We start from the raw sequence: 17315 nt of genomic DNA on the forward strand, positions 1-17315 counted from the left end.
TACGATGGAGCAATGTGCTTCAAAGATTGATGCACATTACTTTGTATTTGGCTGAAAATAATATGGCATTCAGAGGGTTATCAGATAAATTATTTACCCCAAATAATGGAAAATTCCTAGCTCTTGTACAGTTATTGGCAAAGTTTGATCTAATCATGGAAGAGCACGTCAGACTGGCATTGAATGGTGATTTGGCTGACCATTATTGCGGCAAAAATATACAAAATGAATTAATAGAACTCATGGCATCACACGTTATGTCTACAATCGTATCCCGCATAAAGGGTTCAAAGTATTATGCAATCATAGCTGACTGTACTCCAGATATAAGCCACAAAGAACAACTTACGATAACTTTAAGATGCGCCGACATAACAGAGGATGGCGTAAGTGTAAAAGAACATTTCATCTCATTTCTGCAAATAGATGATACAACCGGTGAAGGCCTCACAGAAAGCATTTTAAAAACATTGAGTGATCTTGACCTTAGCATTAATGACTGCAGAGGACAGGGCTACGATAACGGCGCGAACATGAAGGGGAAAAATAAAGGCGTCCAGAACAGAATTAAGAAGTTAAATCCACTAGCTTTTTTGTGCCATGTGGATGCCATAGTTATAATTTGGTATTGTGTGATGCGGCAAAATCATCAGTAAAATCCGTGACACTGTTCGGAATGTTACAAAAAATGTTTAATCTATTTGCTGGATCGGTAAATAGATGGAAAATTTTGACCGACCATTTGAAGATATACACCCTGAAAAATGTAAGTGACACACGCTGGGAAGCTCGAATTGATAGCGTCAAAGCGGTTCGTTATCAATTATGCGAAATGCATGACGCTTTGGTTTCCTTGGCCGATGCTACTGAACAAAGCGATGCTGCGGTGTCACACGAAGCGACAACACTAGGAGGACAATTAAAAGACTTCAACTTCATTGTTTCTCTCGTGACATGGTATGATGTTCTGTTTCAAATTAACGTTGTGAGTAAAGCAAGTCAGTCACCCACAATCAACTTTGTCGAGTTTATGGGACTCCTTGACAAATGTTGCTCTTATTTGGAAACATATAGACAAACAGGTTTCGAACAAGCTATTGTAACAGCAACTGAACTGGCTTCGGATCTTGATACGCAGCCATTATTTAAACCACAAATGCGATTAAGACGTATTAAACGCAGGCCGGGTGAAGAGGCTGTTGATGATCAAATAACTGACCCAAAAAAGAAGTTTAAAGTAGAGTTTTTCAATGCACTGTTGGACACCGTGCACATATCCATGAAAGAAAGGTTTGAACAGATGCAAGAATTTTCTGCAACGTGGAGTTTCTTGTTTGACATTAAAAAAAATCAAAATAAAGAAGAACTAATACAATGCTGTTCTAAATTACAAGAAAAGTTAACTGTCAACATGAAGTCAGATATTGATGGAAATTTGCTGTGCGACGAAATTTTAGGCCTGCAACACTATCTCGAAGACAGCCAGGCAACGCCTATTGAAGCCTTAAACTTCATAAAAAAGCATAATCTTCAAGAGTTATATCCCAACATCTGGATAACGTTACGTATTTTGCTAACAATACCAGTGACTGTCGCAAGCGGCGAACGCAGTTTTTCCAAACTGAAGTTGATAAAAACGTACTTGCGGTCTACAATGTCTCAAACAAGACTAACCAGTTTGGCCTCACTGTCCATTGAAAATGAAGTTGCAGAAAACCTGGACTTTGCTAATCTGATCAGAGACTTTGCCGACAGAAAAGCGAGAAAAGTAAAATTTTAGTCGTTTATAATTGCTTTTCATTAGGCGTAATATGTTTTGTATTCAGATGACTGAAAGAAAATATAGGTTTATGGCTTACAGTTATATTAAATTCAATAAAAATGTGGTATCCAATTCAAAATTAGTGTTTTTTCGTTATACATATTACCTCCTACATATAAAAATCAATTGTTGTGTGTTAGTCTCACCAAAACAAAGAAATGGCTTGACCAATTTGAATAAATTTTGTTTTGTTTTGTTCGCTTTAGTACAGGGGTGCTTCAGAAAAGAAAAGAAATATTTGGGATATACGAGCCTGTTTCAACCACATTTTACGCATCTTTTCTTTGTTTGGAACACGCAAAAACAATTTTCTGGAGTTGTTGTAGATGTACAGTGCAGTACTACGCAATATTTTTAGACAATTTCCCAAAACGTGAATGCCCAAACAATATATCACTGCTATACTGACTGTTACAGCAGCGACAGCAGCATGCTGGACTGACGTCACAGGCTACACAAGACTCACATGGAGCGTCTTAGCGGGCTTTCAGATTATCTGGATTTCATTTCCATTTAAAAAAATAAAATACTCAAATTTACGATGGAAAAAACCATGTTATGATCATAAGATGACGCCATTAACCACTTAAGACGATTTCGAGAAAACAGTCAAATACCGTGTTGCAAAGCACTGCCAGGTTCGCTATTTATACAATAAAGGGCGCCAACTGGACGACTCGCCTGGGGCACCTGGATGGCTAAGGCCGGCCCTGAGTTTGCAGATGTCTCGCTGAGTGCACTAGACAACGGTAGTGTAAGTATCGCCACATAGCAAGAGTTTCAGGAAAAATTTGAGTAAAGAGCGCGCGAAATAGACCCCTTGCGCTAAGACTGTCCCATTACTTTAGTTTCCTTGCTTGCTGACTTCAGGTAACGTGCGTTATGAGCAAATTTCTTTTTGTGAGTGCGTTATGTATGAGTTTAGTGAGTTTTATTTTCTTACGAACAACAGCAGCGTACTAGAAGTCCGAAAACAACACAATGAGAATTGCGTGTGCAATTTATCAGGAACAACATGCGGTTAGGAAGAAAGTGGAGGAACTTGGTGCGCCCAGATTCAATGTAAACATGCATCAAGAACAAAAACAGTGTAAATTCAGGCAAAGATAGACCTATACATGCAATTTTAACAGAGCAGTGTACAATACAGCTGAGTTGTTGTGTGCGCTATATCACTTAAAACGCACACAAGTGTAAGCAAGACAAATACGATCTGTACATTACATTAATGTCGCAGACTTTCACAGTATGGAAACCATAAGTCGCACCTGGTGAAAACATACACTTTCTTTCTTCTGGAAAATATAAAAATCATAAATATTTCGCTATATACATGTATTATACATGAAATTGCATGTAAATTTTCTGTTTTTCTTGCTGGCTTCAATGTTTCGTTACATTCACCAGTTTTCTCGTAAATTTTAATTCTATCATGGAAAACGTTATTTGTTGTTATATTGTCATTAATAGATATAAACAATTAACGGTAAGCATTGTCATACTTCCCTGACCATGTTTATTTTGTAATACTGCCGTTGCTTTCATCATATCAATTACCCTTAGGGCTCAAATTCACTACTTTCCCACGCAGAATACACATCCCAGTCTTTGTTTCAAAACTAGTGATATGTATAACAATTCTGTCTCAGTTCTCTATCAGATCTCTACGAGACCTGTTCATAGACACTTCACTTATAAAAATCGGCAAAAGTGTCGTCAATTTATTAATTTTTAAAGTTTATACTGTTCACAGACCATTTAATACAAAGTAAGTTAGAAACTATTCATCATACTGAGGGCGTATCTAAACCCTCATATGTCATCATTTTCTCCTTATATCTGGTACTGGCTTTCCAGTTTTTAATAGGTTCACGTTTTTATTGTGATATCATATAATCAGCATTTTATTCTTCATTTGTGTGGCCATAGTGTCCATAGTTGCTTTATAATTCATGTGGGTATTTTTGATCCGTTGTTGCAACTACAAAAATGCGTGATTTTTTCACCAGACACGTTTCCCTTTATTGAGGTAGAGCATCATCAGTGGTCTGTAATTAAGTTTAGTTACATTTTGATTTGCTTTTTAGATCTAAAAACGCGCGGTCTAGGGCGCCTTGTCACGGTCCGCGTGGCTCCCCCCGTCGGAGGTCCGAGTCCTCCCTCGGGCATGGGTGTAAGCGTAAGTTAGTTTAAGTTAGATTAAGTAGTGCGTAAACTTAGGGACCAACGACCTCAGTAGTTTGGTCCCATAAGACAAAAAAAATCGAAAAACAGTTCGTTAAGAATAGGTTGGTTTGTACATACGGTGATTTTTCGGCTACTTTCTCGCTCACATCGGGAAATGCCGTCTGCTAACACATCGTTGTTTTTCTGTATTAGACATTGATAATTTTTGTCTACTTTTTAGATGTTCTGCAGCACTATGCATATATCACAACACACTTTTATGCACACCACTGTATTCTGTTTGTTTTCATACTTCAAGTATGTGTTGCTGTTTGTGGTATCCGCTATTACATGTAACAGACCACTTTTAAATCAGCACAGTTTTTTAGTAGCACTTGCAATCAACATTTAAATAAAGTTACTGACACGCCTGGCATGTCTGCCCATGACATCATTTCCATGACGTATTCACTAGAATGCCCTAGAAAGAAACAAAAACTGTCTACATACCGAGACCTCAAACGCATAAACTTGCCTGAACTCGAAACTGAGGCACAAGAAATAGTTTGGGGGATGACCTCTACTCCCCTCATGGACATAAACGACAAACTCCAGCATTTCACTAACAAAATTACTCAACTATATGACAAATATGCTCCAATAAAGACCAGAAAAGTAAAAAGGCAACCTGCACCTTGGCTGACTGATGAACTAAAACAGCTCATGAATCTCAGAGATGCTGCACATCGAGCATACAAGATACACCCTGCACCTGAAAATCATGCTGTATACAAGCAGAAACGAAACAAAGTCAGTCAAGCGGTGAGAAACGCTAAGCTCAGACATGCCCGTACATTAGCTGACAAAAGATGTAGACCAGCTATCCTGTGGAAAAATCTCCGTAGTCTCGGTTTAGGCAAAATAAAAGTTGCAGAAAATCCCATGGTCCCAGCTGAAGAACTAAACCGATTCTTCACATTACCTACAACCAAAATAGATCCGCAAAAAAAAACAGAGAATCATTGATTACTTCATGGGGATGAACGACTGTAGCAAAGAAAAATTCTATCTACAGCACGTCACTTGCAGTACTGTCAAGAAAGCCATAATGCGGATTAGATCAGCATCTACTGGACATGATGGTATCACTATCCAGATGGTAAAACTTATTATTGACCAACTACTGCCCTCTATAACAAACATTTTCAACGATTCATTAATCACAAGTGTTTTCCCCGAGGCCTGGAAACTGGGACAAATTAAGCCACTGCCTAAAAAGGACATCGCCACAGCACCCTCTGACTACCGCCCCATCTGCCTTCTTCCTGCACTATCAAAGGCCTTAGAATATATAGTTCATGACCAGCTCACCAACTACCTAACTACTAACAACCTACTAGACGAATACCAATCAGGTTTCCGTAAACATCGAAGCACAACATCCGCTCTGATAAAGGTGACCGATGACCTGAAACTTGCCATGGACAGACAAGAAGCGACTATTATTTGCTTCTTAGATTTCAGCAAAGCATTTGATACTGTCGACTTCGACATGTTACTAGCCAAACTTAGTGGTCTAAATTTCTCACCAAGCGCAGTGCAATGGTTTCGCTCATACATGACGTCTCGTCAGCAACGCGTCCTGTCTGGGAATATAAAATCACAATGGCGGCAGGTAGTGTCAGGCGTTCCCCAAGGCTCAGTATTAGGTCCTATACTCTTCTCTCTTTATGTCAATGATGTGTCATCGGTCCTGACCTATTGCAAATACCATATGTATGCTGATGACCTTCAGTTGTATCTAAGTGCGAAACCAAGCAATCTCAAGAAAGCTATTGAAAATTTCAATACTGACCTCGATGCACTGTCAAAATGGGCACAGGACATAGGTCTAAAACTAAACCCATCTAAAACCCAAGCGGTACTTGTTGGTCACTCTAAGCTCATTAGCCCAAAACATCGGGAATCCGTACCACCTCTTATCCTAAATGGAACAAATATTAACTTCTCTCCCTCAGCAAAGAGTTTGGGAGTAATAATAGATGAAAATCTAAATTGGACAGAGCACGTAACTGCAGTGTGCAAGAAAGCATCAGCACCCCTTCATGTCCTACAAAAATATAAAAAACTCTTCCCTTTCGATCTGAAAAAGAAATTATTACAAACGCTTATACTCCCAATCATTGACTGCAGCGATATTATCCTACAAGGCCTCTCTCAGGAAAATTCCCGACGTCTAGAACTGGTCACGAATGTCTGCGTCCGATATATCTGTGACGTTCGACTTTTTGATCACATTTCACCAGCATATGCAAAATTGTCCTGGCTGCGTGCAGACAAACGCAGAGATTTCCATACACTCTGTCTCATCTATTGCCTTATAAATGTATACTGTCCCTCATATCTCTACTCGTCCCTAACGCTCATGTCGGAACAACATGACAGAAACACACGTTCCCATTATAATAAAATCCTCTCCGTTCCACTGCATCGCTCAGTCACTTTCTCCAAGTCCTTTACAGTAGCGGGAACCAGACTCTGGAATAACCTCCCTCGTTGTGTTAGAGAACTTAAAAACATGACCAGCTTCAAAAAACAGTTAATGACGTATCTACTTAAGCAACAGTAATGCCTTCCTCTGTACATGAGTGCACTTCACATCATTACTTCCCTCTTTCCCCCTCCTTAAACCTCCCTTACCCAAAACTCGCTATACTAGTAAACATCTACTTTACACACCAAGATATTAATGTACATCTGCACAAACCTTCATTACTATTGCCAATCTTTCTTATGTTGGTCATTATTATTTGATTTTTTTACTGTTATTATTATTGCTTTCACCATAATCTGTATGTATAGCACCTGATGTAAAAATACTGCCAGCATTTGCTTTATTAGGTCTTAGTCATGTTTATCATTATTATTTGATTTTTTGTTTTACTGTTACTATTATTGATTTTATCATAATCTGTATGTATAGCACCTGTTGTAAAAGTACTTCCGCATTTACTTTATTAGGTCTTAGTCACTAGTCTTTATTCATATTGTCACTAGAGTAAGCTAATTTTCTCATTTAAACTATGTTCATGATGTAACTCTGATGTGTGAAATGCTGCATCTGTGGAACACTGGTCCGATGTAAGAGAGGGCCTGATGGCCCTAATCTGATCAGGTTAAATAAATAAATAAATAAAATAAAATAGCATACACTTCATTAAAGAAAAAGACAAGTATGACAAAGTATGAGGTACTGATGCCGTGTTCATTTGGTGTGTAAATGTGGAGAATACAATGTTCTGACAAACATTTGCATAATTACAAAGATATTAAAAGACGTCGTAAATCAATAAATAAAATACCATATATTTCCTAAAACATTCCATACACATACCCATATCACCCGAGATGCTCAGTCTAAAGCACACAGGAGATGTTCGACTGTTGAACATACGTCATACGTTGCGTAAAAACATTATGTTTTCACTTGTCACCACATTGTTGAACCTTCGACCTGAGGATGAACCTACAAGCAAACGTTACACATTTACTGTAAATTGTACGTTATACAGAATAATATCACTTTAGCAGGTGAGGTGTGGTATGGTAGCAGTCTGAGGAGTGGTGTCGACGATGGTGATATCCGGAACTCAGTTTCTGAGAACAGTCGAAGTATATCGCTGCACTGTGGTGTAGAATAGTCCTGTAACACAAATACTTACTTTCAGTCTTCTTCTGCTGTTTGGGTGGTGGTGGTAGTGGTGGCAAGTTCCTATGCGGCCAAACTGCTGAGGTCATCGGTCACTATGCTTACACAATACTTAAACTAACTTACGCTAAGGACAACACACACAGCCATGCGCGAGGGAGGACTCGAACCTCCGACGAGGGGGAGCATCGCGAACCGTGGCAAGGCACCTCAGACCGCGCGGCTACCCCGCGTGACAGTTTGGGTGATCCCTGCTGATAGCGTTCCATGTTAGTCTTCTCACTACAGACCTCTAAAGGTCCTGGATTCAAGGCAGTGCATTTACACGTCATACACCATATTACACATCGTCTCAGTATGAGGTGTTTGAATATACGCCATCCGTTACACATTTTATAGTACAATGCATCTCGATTATGCGAATATCAGAGGGAGAATGCAAGGGTCTCTCATTAATTTTGATCCTATATAGTTATAGCAGCAGTTATCGGTTATGTTTCTCTGGATGCAACGTAAAGTGGCATAAGCATGGCTGTCAGATGCCGTTCCAGTGCGTGTTCATATGACACACGACGAGGCTGTCACACGCCGACGGCGTCTCTCCCAAGTTCAAAGGACGCCTCGCAATGTCTGCGAAGAAACAAGTGCACGCCGAGGCTGGGGCTGTGCTAAGGAAATGATGCAGTCCCGACTGTGTAGGTGTTTGAATACATGCCATTCGTTAGCATATTTACGCCGTATTACACCTTATCTCAACGTTCACAAAAAATAATACACTGCTCAGCTGGCATTCTAAAGATACGTTACCAATGAGGCTTACATATGCATACAGTGCCAAATCAAATATGGTAGTCCTATAATAACGTCGTGTTCTTTAATGTAGAGCAAAAATTGCCTGAGAGCATTGGAGTCCCTCGACTAACATTTTACGCACTATGGTATGACGTCATAAGCACCGAAGCTCCAAAGAAACTGCTATAGGCATGTGTATTCAAATACAGGGATATGTAAACAGGTAGAATGCGGCGCTGCGGTCGTAAACGCCTATATAAGACAGCAAGTGTCTGGTGTAATTGTTAGATCGGTTACTGTTGCTACAATGGCGGGTTATCAAGAATTAAGTAAGTTTGAACGTATTGTTATAGTCGGCGCCCGAGTGATGGGACACAGCATCTCCGAGATAGCTATGAAGTAGGCATTTTCCCGTACGACCATTTCACGAGTGTACCGTGAATATCAGGAATTCGGTAAAACATCAAATCTCCGACGTCGCTGCGACCGGAAAAAAGATGTTGCAAGAACGAGACCGACGACGACTGAAGAGACTCGCTCAACGTGACGGAAGTGCAATCCTTCCGCAGATTGCTGCAGATTTTAATGCTGGACCATCAACAAGTGTCAGCGTGCGAACCATTCAACGAAACGTCATCGATATGGACTTTCGGAGCCGAAGACCCACTCGTGCACCCTTGATAACTGCACAACACCAAGTTTTACGCCTCGTCTGGGTCCGTCAACTCCGACATTGGACTGTTGATGACTGGAAACATCTTGCCTGGTCGGACGAGTATCGTTTCAAATTGTATCGAGCTGATGGACGTGTACAAGTATGGAGACAACTTCATGAATCCATGGACCCTGCATGTCAGCAGGGGACTGTTGAAGCTGGTGGAGGCTCTGCAATGGTGTGGGGCGTGTGCAGTTGGAGTGATATGGGACCCCTGATACGTCTAAATATGACTCTGACAGGTGACACGTACGTAAGCATCCTGTCTGGTCACCTGCATCCATTCATGTCCATTGTGGGCAATTCCCGCAGGACAATGCGCCATCCCACACGTCCAGAATTACTACAAAGTGGCTCCAGGAACACTCTTCTGAGTTTAAACTCTTCCGCTGGCCCCCAAACTCCCCTGACATGAACATTATTGAGCATATCTAGGATGCTTTGCAACATGCTGTTCGGAAGAGATCTCCACCCCGTCGTAATCTTACGGATTTATGGACAGCCCTGCAGGTTTTCCGGCAGGTGTACCAGTTTCTTGACTACTTTCATAGTATCTTGTCTTCTAGACTGAAGCGTCTAGAACCGCTCGGCCACACCAGCCGGCCAGTGGCTGAAGCTTGTGTGTATCCGGTGGGAACCATCATTAGTCTGTCACAGCAGGTATGTGCCTTAGTTTTTTCTGTAGGCTGGGAAGTACTCAGTAGTGGGCTCCGTCCGGGTATTTATGAGTTAGTTCGATTTTAGTAAGAGTAAAACTGTTTTTCAATACACCCGTCTCCATAATGGAGGTCGGTAACTCACGTCTGCCCAGTGAGGCTCCATTTGAGGTAACCAGCACGGATCCTAGAATAGAGCCGGCCGAAGTGACCGTGCGGTTAAAGGCGCTGCAGTCTGGAACCGCAAGACCGCTACGGTCGCAGGTTCGAATCCTGCCTCGGGCATGGATGTTTGTGATGTCCTTAGGTTAGCTAGGTTTAACTTGTTCTAAGTTCTAGGGGACTGATGACATCAGAAGTTAAGTCCCATAGTGCTCAGAGCCATTTGAACCATTTTTTTGTAATAATAATAAATTGTTTACCTGCAAAAAATACATACAGTATTTCCATATAAGTTTAATAATTTAGTTATATCAATGCGCAATAAATTGTCTTCGTTTCAAAGACAATGTATTTCAGATAATTACAGGGTTTGAAAATTATTTGTCTGAAAATTTTAGAAGGACATGTGTCGTGCAATTTATTTAAGAACTATAGTAATAATAAATTGTCATAATTTTGACAAAGTAGTAATTTAGACGGTATAAAATCGAAGTGTGCATTCACCATCATCAGCATTTGACGCAGCACTGTAATTGTCAACACACGTGTGCAGACTATGGCTACGCTGTTTCCTTGGGTTGTGCCCGCCTTTATTCGGGAATGGTATTTCTGTTATTTTTGGTCCCACATAAGTTCGGGAATGGTATTTCTGTTATTTTTGGTCACTGGAGGGTCTTTTCGTTTCTGTCTCAGCTTCCTGTGGTTTACTGTTTCTATCTGTTGACAGCAGGCACGGTGGGCTCTTCTTCCCGACTGGAAAGTTCTGAAGCCTGTGGCGTCTAGCTAATTCAGGTGAACGAGCCGTCACGCAAGCAAATAAAAAGCACTCTTTCTTAAGCATTGTTTGTACTCCCTAGAATCCTTGCTATTTCCGAGGCATAATTTTCATCCTATTTTAGTCTCCAAAACTCAGCTGAAACATGTGGAAATTGTTTATGTAGGAGTATATAACTTTTAACTAAATTGTTCTTTAGAGGAGGGGGATGGAATAGTTCGTGACCGAGACGACCCCTCCCCCTCAGATCCACGCCTACGCAGTTGAGACAACGTGTCAAAACATTCGGGCTGCAGAGGGAGAGGCTATAGGTCTGCACAAAATCTGGCCACAACCGTTCTCGATACGGCAGTCCGAGTTTAATAGGCACGTGGCGTCCTGTTACGTAAATAAGCGGTTCAGAACAGGCTGTCAACCGGTTCCAATTTCACGAACCCGTGAGCCATTGGTTACGTCACCGTTCTGCTACCCCGCTTCTCCTGCGTCTATAATGTTCTCCAGCGCCTGTAATCAGCACCGACTCAAAGGAAGGCCTAGGCGCTTGTTGGTGACGTCACGTCAGCTAGACACGGCCAACGCCAGGCCTGTTGCAGGCAGAAACGCCTGGGCGTGCTTATCACTATAAATCTCTTATTTTTGGACAAAATGTTTGGTATTGTTTTGGATTCTGCAGTTTTATTTAGATGAAAGATTTTCTTACTATCGTAAAGCTACAAATGAAGGTCGTAGTTCTGTATTACTGAATCTGTCGAAACAAACGTAGATCAATATGAGAAAATGCTTTGCCCCATTGTAAGCTTCGGAAATTTTACATTCAAGAAACTCTAATTACTTGATCCATTTTGTTATCGAAACTTACCCCAACCCCCTTACAATGAACCCGTTTCTTTTATTTATTTATTTTCGTTTGACATCGTCACTGTAAATGTGACCTAATTTACATGTGTAAATGTCCAACTGTTGCCAATCATTAGATTACAGTCGTTTTCAACGAAAGGAATTCTAAACAGGAAACAAAATAGCTTCATACATCGAAAATACTGCTGAGCTTAAACTTTTTTAAACATGCACATTAGAAAAGATAAATATTCCTCTCTTGCAACTGAAAGGAGAAACTTTATAAGATAAAAAAATTTTATTTGATAAAACAAGTATCTCTCTTTTGCCTCTTCTTCTGTCCTCCACCACCCACCCTCAACGTGTGCAATCGCAAGATATTTCATTAGCATTCAGTGCTCCTCACCCCGTAGTCAACCAAGATACCTAAAGAAGAGCACCAATATGTTCACAGTTTCTTGTAAAAGCAACCCAGTACAAACGTAACGTCCTCAGATTTACAAATAAGGTAAAGAAGCACGAATTCTGTTGCTGCTGGACCATGAAGTTGTTTTTGTATGTCAATCCTTAAAACAGGTGGAAATTTAAGCTCAGGAGTAGACTATTTGTTAAGAAGTGTAATGAACTGCACTATTAATTGATTGTAGAAATCTCTCAGAACAATGCGTGTTGGTCAACTACCGCCAATAGTTTCACATTTTTCTGTGTCAGGGAGGGAAACACCACCATTATGAGTATGCCAGCAACAGACCCAGCGTTCGCCGTGCCAAGCGCCGAGGCCTTCCTTTAAGTCGGTGTTGCTGTAATTAGCTGCCCGATACTGGATGGGATCCACTCGTGCGAAAGACTGTCACTAAGTTCTGACAAGTACTGCACAAATCTTCTGAAAACAAAGGGCACTGCGCTCTTCACAACTTAAAAAATCTTTACACGGGACCGCTTGGCCGGCCGGGGTGGCCAAGCGGTTAAAGGCGCTACAGTCTGGAACCGCGCGACCTCTACGGTCGCAGGTTCGAATCCTGCCTCGGGTATGGATGTGTGTGATGTCCTTAGGTTAGTTAGGTTTAAGTAGTTCTAAATTCTAGGGACTGATGACCTTAGAAGTTAAGTCCCATAGTGCTCAGAGCCATTTTGCACCGCTTGATACTATGAGTCTATCACACACTGTCATCACGAGTCCATAGCTCACCATCTTTGCTATTATTCTCGCAGATGGAATATTACTGAATATTACTTGACTGACCAATCTAAGTCGTTTTAGTTCAACTAATAATGCTCATCTCCGGATCTCACGTAAACGTTCGCAACACGGTTTATTGTTAGTACTTGCAACACGTTATTAGTACTAAAGTTCACGTTTCGCTTGTAAAATATAATATATCCATGCCCATACTTCTTAACTACAATGTACATTCAATTTTTTTCCGCTTCAAGTAGCTGCACACAGTTTGTGTAGTTACAGCTCCACAAGTTTGGATTCAACCGGTCTCGTGAATGCCCTAAATACACTACTGGCCATTACAATTGCTAAACCACGAAGATGACGTGCTACAGACGCGAAATTTAACCGCTGTGATAGGCAAATGATTAGCTTTTCAGAGCATTCACACAAGGTTGGCGCCGGTGGCGACACCTACAACGTGCTGACATGAGGAAAGTTTCCATCCGATTTCTCATACACAAACAGCAGTTGACCGGCGTTGCCTGGTGAAACGTTGTTGTGATGCCTCGTGTAAGGAGGAGAAATGCGCACCATCGCGTTTCCGACTTTGATAAAGGTCGGATTGTAGCCTATCACGATTGCGGTTTATCGTATCGCGACATTGCTACTCGCGTTGGTCGAGATCCAATGACTGTTAGTAGAATATGGAATCGGTGGGTTCAGGAGGGTAATACGGAACGCCGTGCTGGATCCCAACGGCCTCGTATCACTAGCAGTCGAGATGAAAGGCATCTTATCCGCATGGCTGTAACGGATCGTGCAGCCACGACTCGATCCCTGAGTCAACAGATGGGGATGTTTGCAAGACAACTACCATCTGCACGAACAGTTCGACGGCGTTTGCAGCAGCATGGTCTATCAGCTCAGAGACCATGGCTGCGGTTACCCTTGACGCTGAATCACAGACAGGAGCGCCTGCGATGGTGTACTCAATTGCGAACCTGGGTGCACGAATGGCAAAACGTCATTTTTTCGGATGAATCCAGGTTCTGTTTGCAGCATCATGATGGTCGCATCCGTGTTTGGCGACATCGCGGTGAACGCACATTGGAAGCGTGTATTCGTCATCGCCATACTGGCGTATCACCCGGCGTGATGGTATGGGGTGCCATTGGTTACACGTCTCAGTCACCTCTTGTTCGCATTGACGGCACTTTGAACAGTGGACGTTACATTTGAGATGTGTTACGACCCGTGGCTGTACCCTTCATTCGATTCCTGCGAAACCCTACATTTCAGCAGGATAATGCACGACCTCATGTTGCAGGTCCAGTACGGGCCCTTCTGGATACAGAAAATGTTCGACTACTGCCCTGGTCAGCAGATTCTCCAGATCTCTCACCAATTGAAAACGTCTGGTCAATGGTGGCCGAGCAACTGGCTCGTCACAATACGCCAGTCAATGCTCTTGATGAACTGTGGTATTGTGTTGAATCTGCATGGGCAGCTGTACCTGTACACGCCATTCATGCTCTGTTTGACTCAATGCCCTGGCGTATCAAGGCCGTTATTACGGCCAGACGTGGTTGTTCTGGGTACTGATTTCTCAGGATGTAGCCACCCAAATTGCGTGAAAATGTAATCACATGTCAGTTCTAGTATAATATATTTGTCCAATGAATACCCGTTTATCATCTGCATTTCTTCTTGGTGAAGCAATTTTAATGGCCAGTAGTGTATAAGTCGGCCACTCTCACTCGTTGCCCAATGGTCAGCGTATTTGGTTGTTACGCAGAGGACCCGGATTCGATTCCTGCTACTAACAGAGATTTTCTGTTGGTGGGACAACTGGACCAGAGTGCACTCAGCCTCGTCATGTAAACTGAGGAGCTCTCTGAGCACTATGGGACTTAACATCTATGGTCATCAGTCCGCCTAGAACTTAGAACCACCTATACCTAACTAAACTAAGGACATCACGCAACAGCCAGTCATCACGAGGCAGAGAAAATCCCTGACCCCGCCGAGAATCGAACCCGGGAACCCGGGCGCGGGAAGCGAGAACGCTACCGCACGACCACGAGCTGCGGACAACTGAAGAGCAACTTGAGTAATAGGTAGCGGCTCCAACGTGAAGGCAGCAACAATAGCTGGAAGAGCGATGTTCTGACATCATCCCCCCCCCCCCCCCCACTCACACACACACATACCATATCCTCATGTTGCATTTGGTCGAAGTTGACACGTTCGTCGGTCGGTCCCGATTGACCCACCAGGGTCAGAACGTGGAGCTTTGCTTGTTTTGTTTCGCTGCTCGTCCTCACTGCAGCAATAACACAGGGTGTTTCAAAAAGATACATCCGATTTCACAAGACTGCATCTTCTACATGAAAGAAGATAGAATCTTGGAATGAATTCTTACGCATAGAACTATAAAGAGCGATGACAGCCAACCTGCAAGCTTGTCTGTTTTACTGTATTCATTGCTGTTGTATGCGGCGTCACATTTCAGCCAAAGCTATTAGAAGTGGAGGGACATAGTCACTGTCTTTCACATAAATAAAAAAAAAATCATGCACGATGAGATCAGGCGATATTGGAGGCCAGTGGAGATCCGTACGCCCCTTGCACCCAATCTATCGTTCAGGTCGTGTTCTTGATAAAAATCACACCGCATCAACTAAGTTGTACCTGTTGAAATGACAGGACGAAAACGCTTTTTGTTGCTGAGTTATCGTCATTGAGTAATGAATGAGGGAGTGGCGAACGGCACTAGGGACATCCATATCCACAACTTAACAACTAGCGCCAAGCAAAACTTTAAATTTCTATGGGTAAGTTAAAATTCACACCAAGTTTCTCTCTTCAGTCATGTAGAAAATATAGTCTTATGAAATCGGCTGAATCTTTCTGAACCAGTCTGTGCTATGAATAGTATAGCGTGCTTACGAACAGAATCTCACTGGGAAGGAATATGCTTCAAATCCCCGTCACTTCTCCAGGATTTCGATTTTCATTGTTTCTCTAAATTAAGCCGCGAGGGGTAGCCGTGCGGTCTGGGGCGCCTCGAAACGGTTTGCGGCTCCCCCGTCGAAGGTTCGAGTCCTCCCTGGGGCATGGTGTACGTGTTGTCCTTAACGTAAGTTAGTTTAATTAGTGTGTAAGCCTACGGACCTGTGACCTCAGCAATTTAGTCCCATGGAACCTTACCACAAATTTCCAAATTCCAAAATTAAGGCAGATATAGATTTGATTCATTTGAGAAAGACAACGCCAATTTCCTTCCAGTCTGATTGTGATCTCATAGTCGACGGGACGTTAAGCCCTAGCTTTCTTCCTCCTTACGATACTGGTTACACGTGTAATACGACGCCGTAATGCAGTACGTCTGCTTCGACAGGTCTATCATCTCCTCTTCAGAGGTGAGAATACAAATTGTCCTCATGTTACCGAGTAGCTCTTTCTGCGCTTGCGATGAAGCAGTTTTCCACCAACAGATGTAATCACTAGATTTGATGGATGGCGTTTGTAGGGGGTTCCTCATACAGCCTTTCTGCATCGAGGGTGTTGCTAGGTAAGAGGGGTGGATATCTGCTTTGCGAATCTGGGTACATTATCGTCTTCCGGCCCGACACTGCGGATTCGCGGAAGAAATTATGTTTGTCGCTTATCACACGCATGTGCAGAGATGCTGTGGTGACAGCACTTTACCCGTTCTGGCATTAGGTGAACCACAAACACATCTTCGATTATCTACATATTAGGGTCATTCAAAAAGAAATGAGCCGGACGCCGTTAAATGATAATCGCTGAAGGCATCGCAAAGTCATTGCCTACGGAAGAAGGTGTGGCGCCCGTAAGAGTGCTGAGGCTCCGTACTCGCGACTGGAAGTCCAGAGCGAGCAGGTGCACGCGTCGACCGTCCGCTACACTCGGTCGTGCTCAAAACAGAGATGTTCAGGCTTCAAAAGGACAGCAAAGGGGTGTAGATCGTTTCCTTACAGCGGAAGGGTGCGGTGAACGGAATTTCATTGAAAAATTACACGAGTGAACGAAGGGCACGGCATATCCGTCGCAAGGATCAAGACGTGGCACAAGAGATTTGAGGGAGGACAGATATCGTTGGCCGATGAGGCACGAACTGGAACGTCACACAGAGTTACCGGTACGGTTGTCCAGTTGGTGGATGCCCTTATTAGGGTTGACAGGCGAGTTACGGTGGCAGCGATTGCCCCAGAGGTCGAACTGAGCTTTGGAATTGTAAAGGAGATGCAGAGCGCTCTGCGCACTTGTGCCGTACTTTAATGAATTTCCGTTCCACATACTCCTTCCGCTGTTCACTTGAAGCTTTCATTTCTTTGTTTTCAGCACGACTGAGTGCAGCAGATGTTCGACACGTGCACGTGTTCACTCTGTCATCACGAAGTTGAGCGCTCATCTCCCTCTAGCGGTGAGCCTGAGGCCTTAGAACTCTCATAGTGGCCACCCTTTTTTCCGTGGGTAATGGCACTACGATCCC

General features: G+C 42.7%; 1 protein-coding gene across 1 annotated transcript in view; it reads left to right on the plus strand.

Annotated features, from left to right (window-relative positions):
- The window catches only part of LOC124722246 (trichohyalin-like), a 127854-nt gene that overhangs the window by 793 nt on the left and 109746 nt on the right, over window positions 1-17315 (plus strand). The gene's annotated exons all lie outside the window — the stretch shown is intronic.

Source organism: Schistocerca piceifrons, chromosome X (assembly GCF_021461385.2).
Source record: "Schistocerca piceifrons isolate TAMUIC-IGC-003096 chromosome X, iqSchPice1.1, whole genome shotgun sequence".
Lineage (NCBI taxonomy): Eukaryota > Metazoa > Arthropoda > Insecta > Orthoptera > Acrididae > Schistocerca > Schistocerca piceifrons.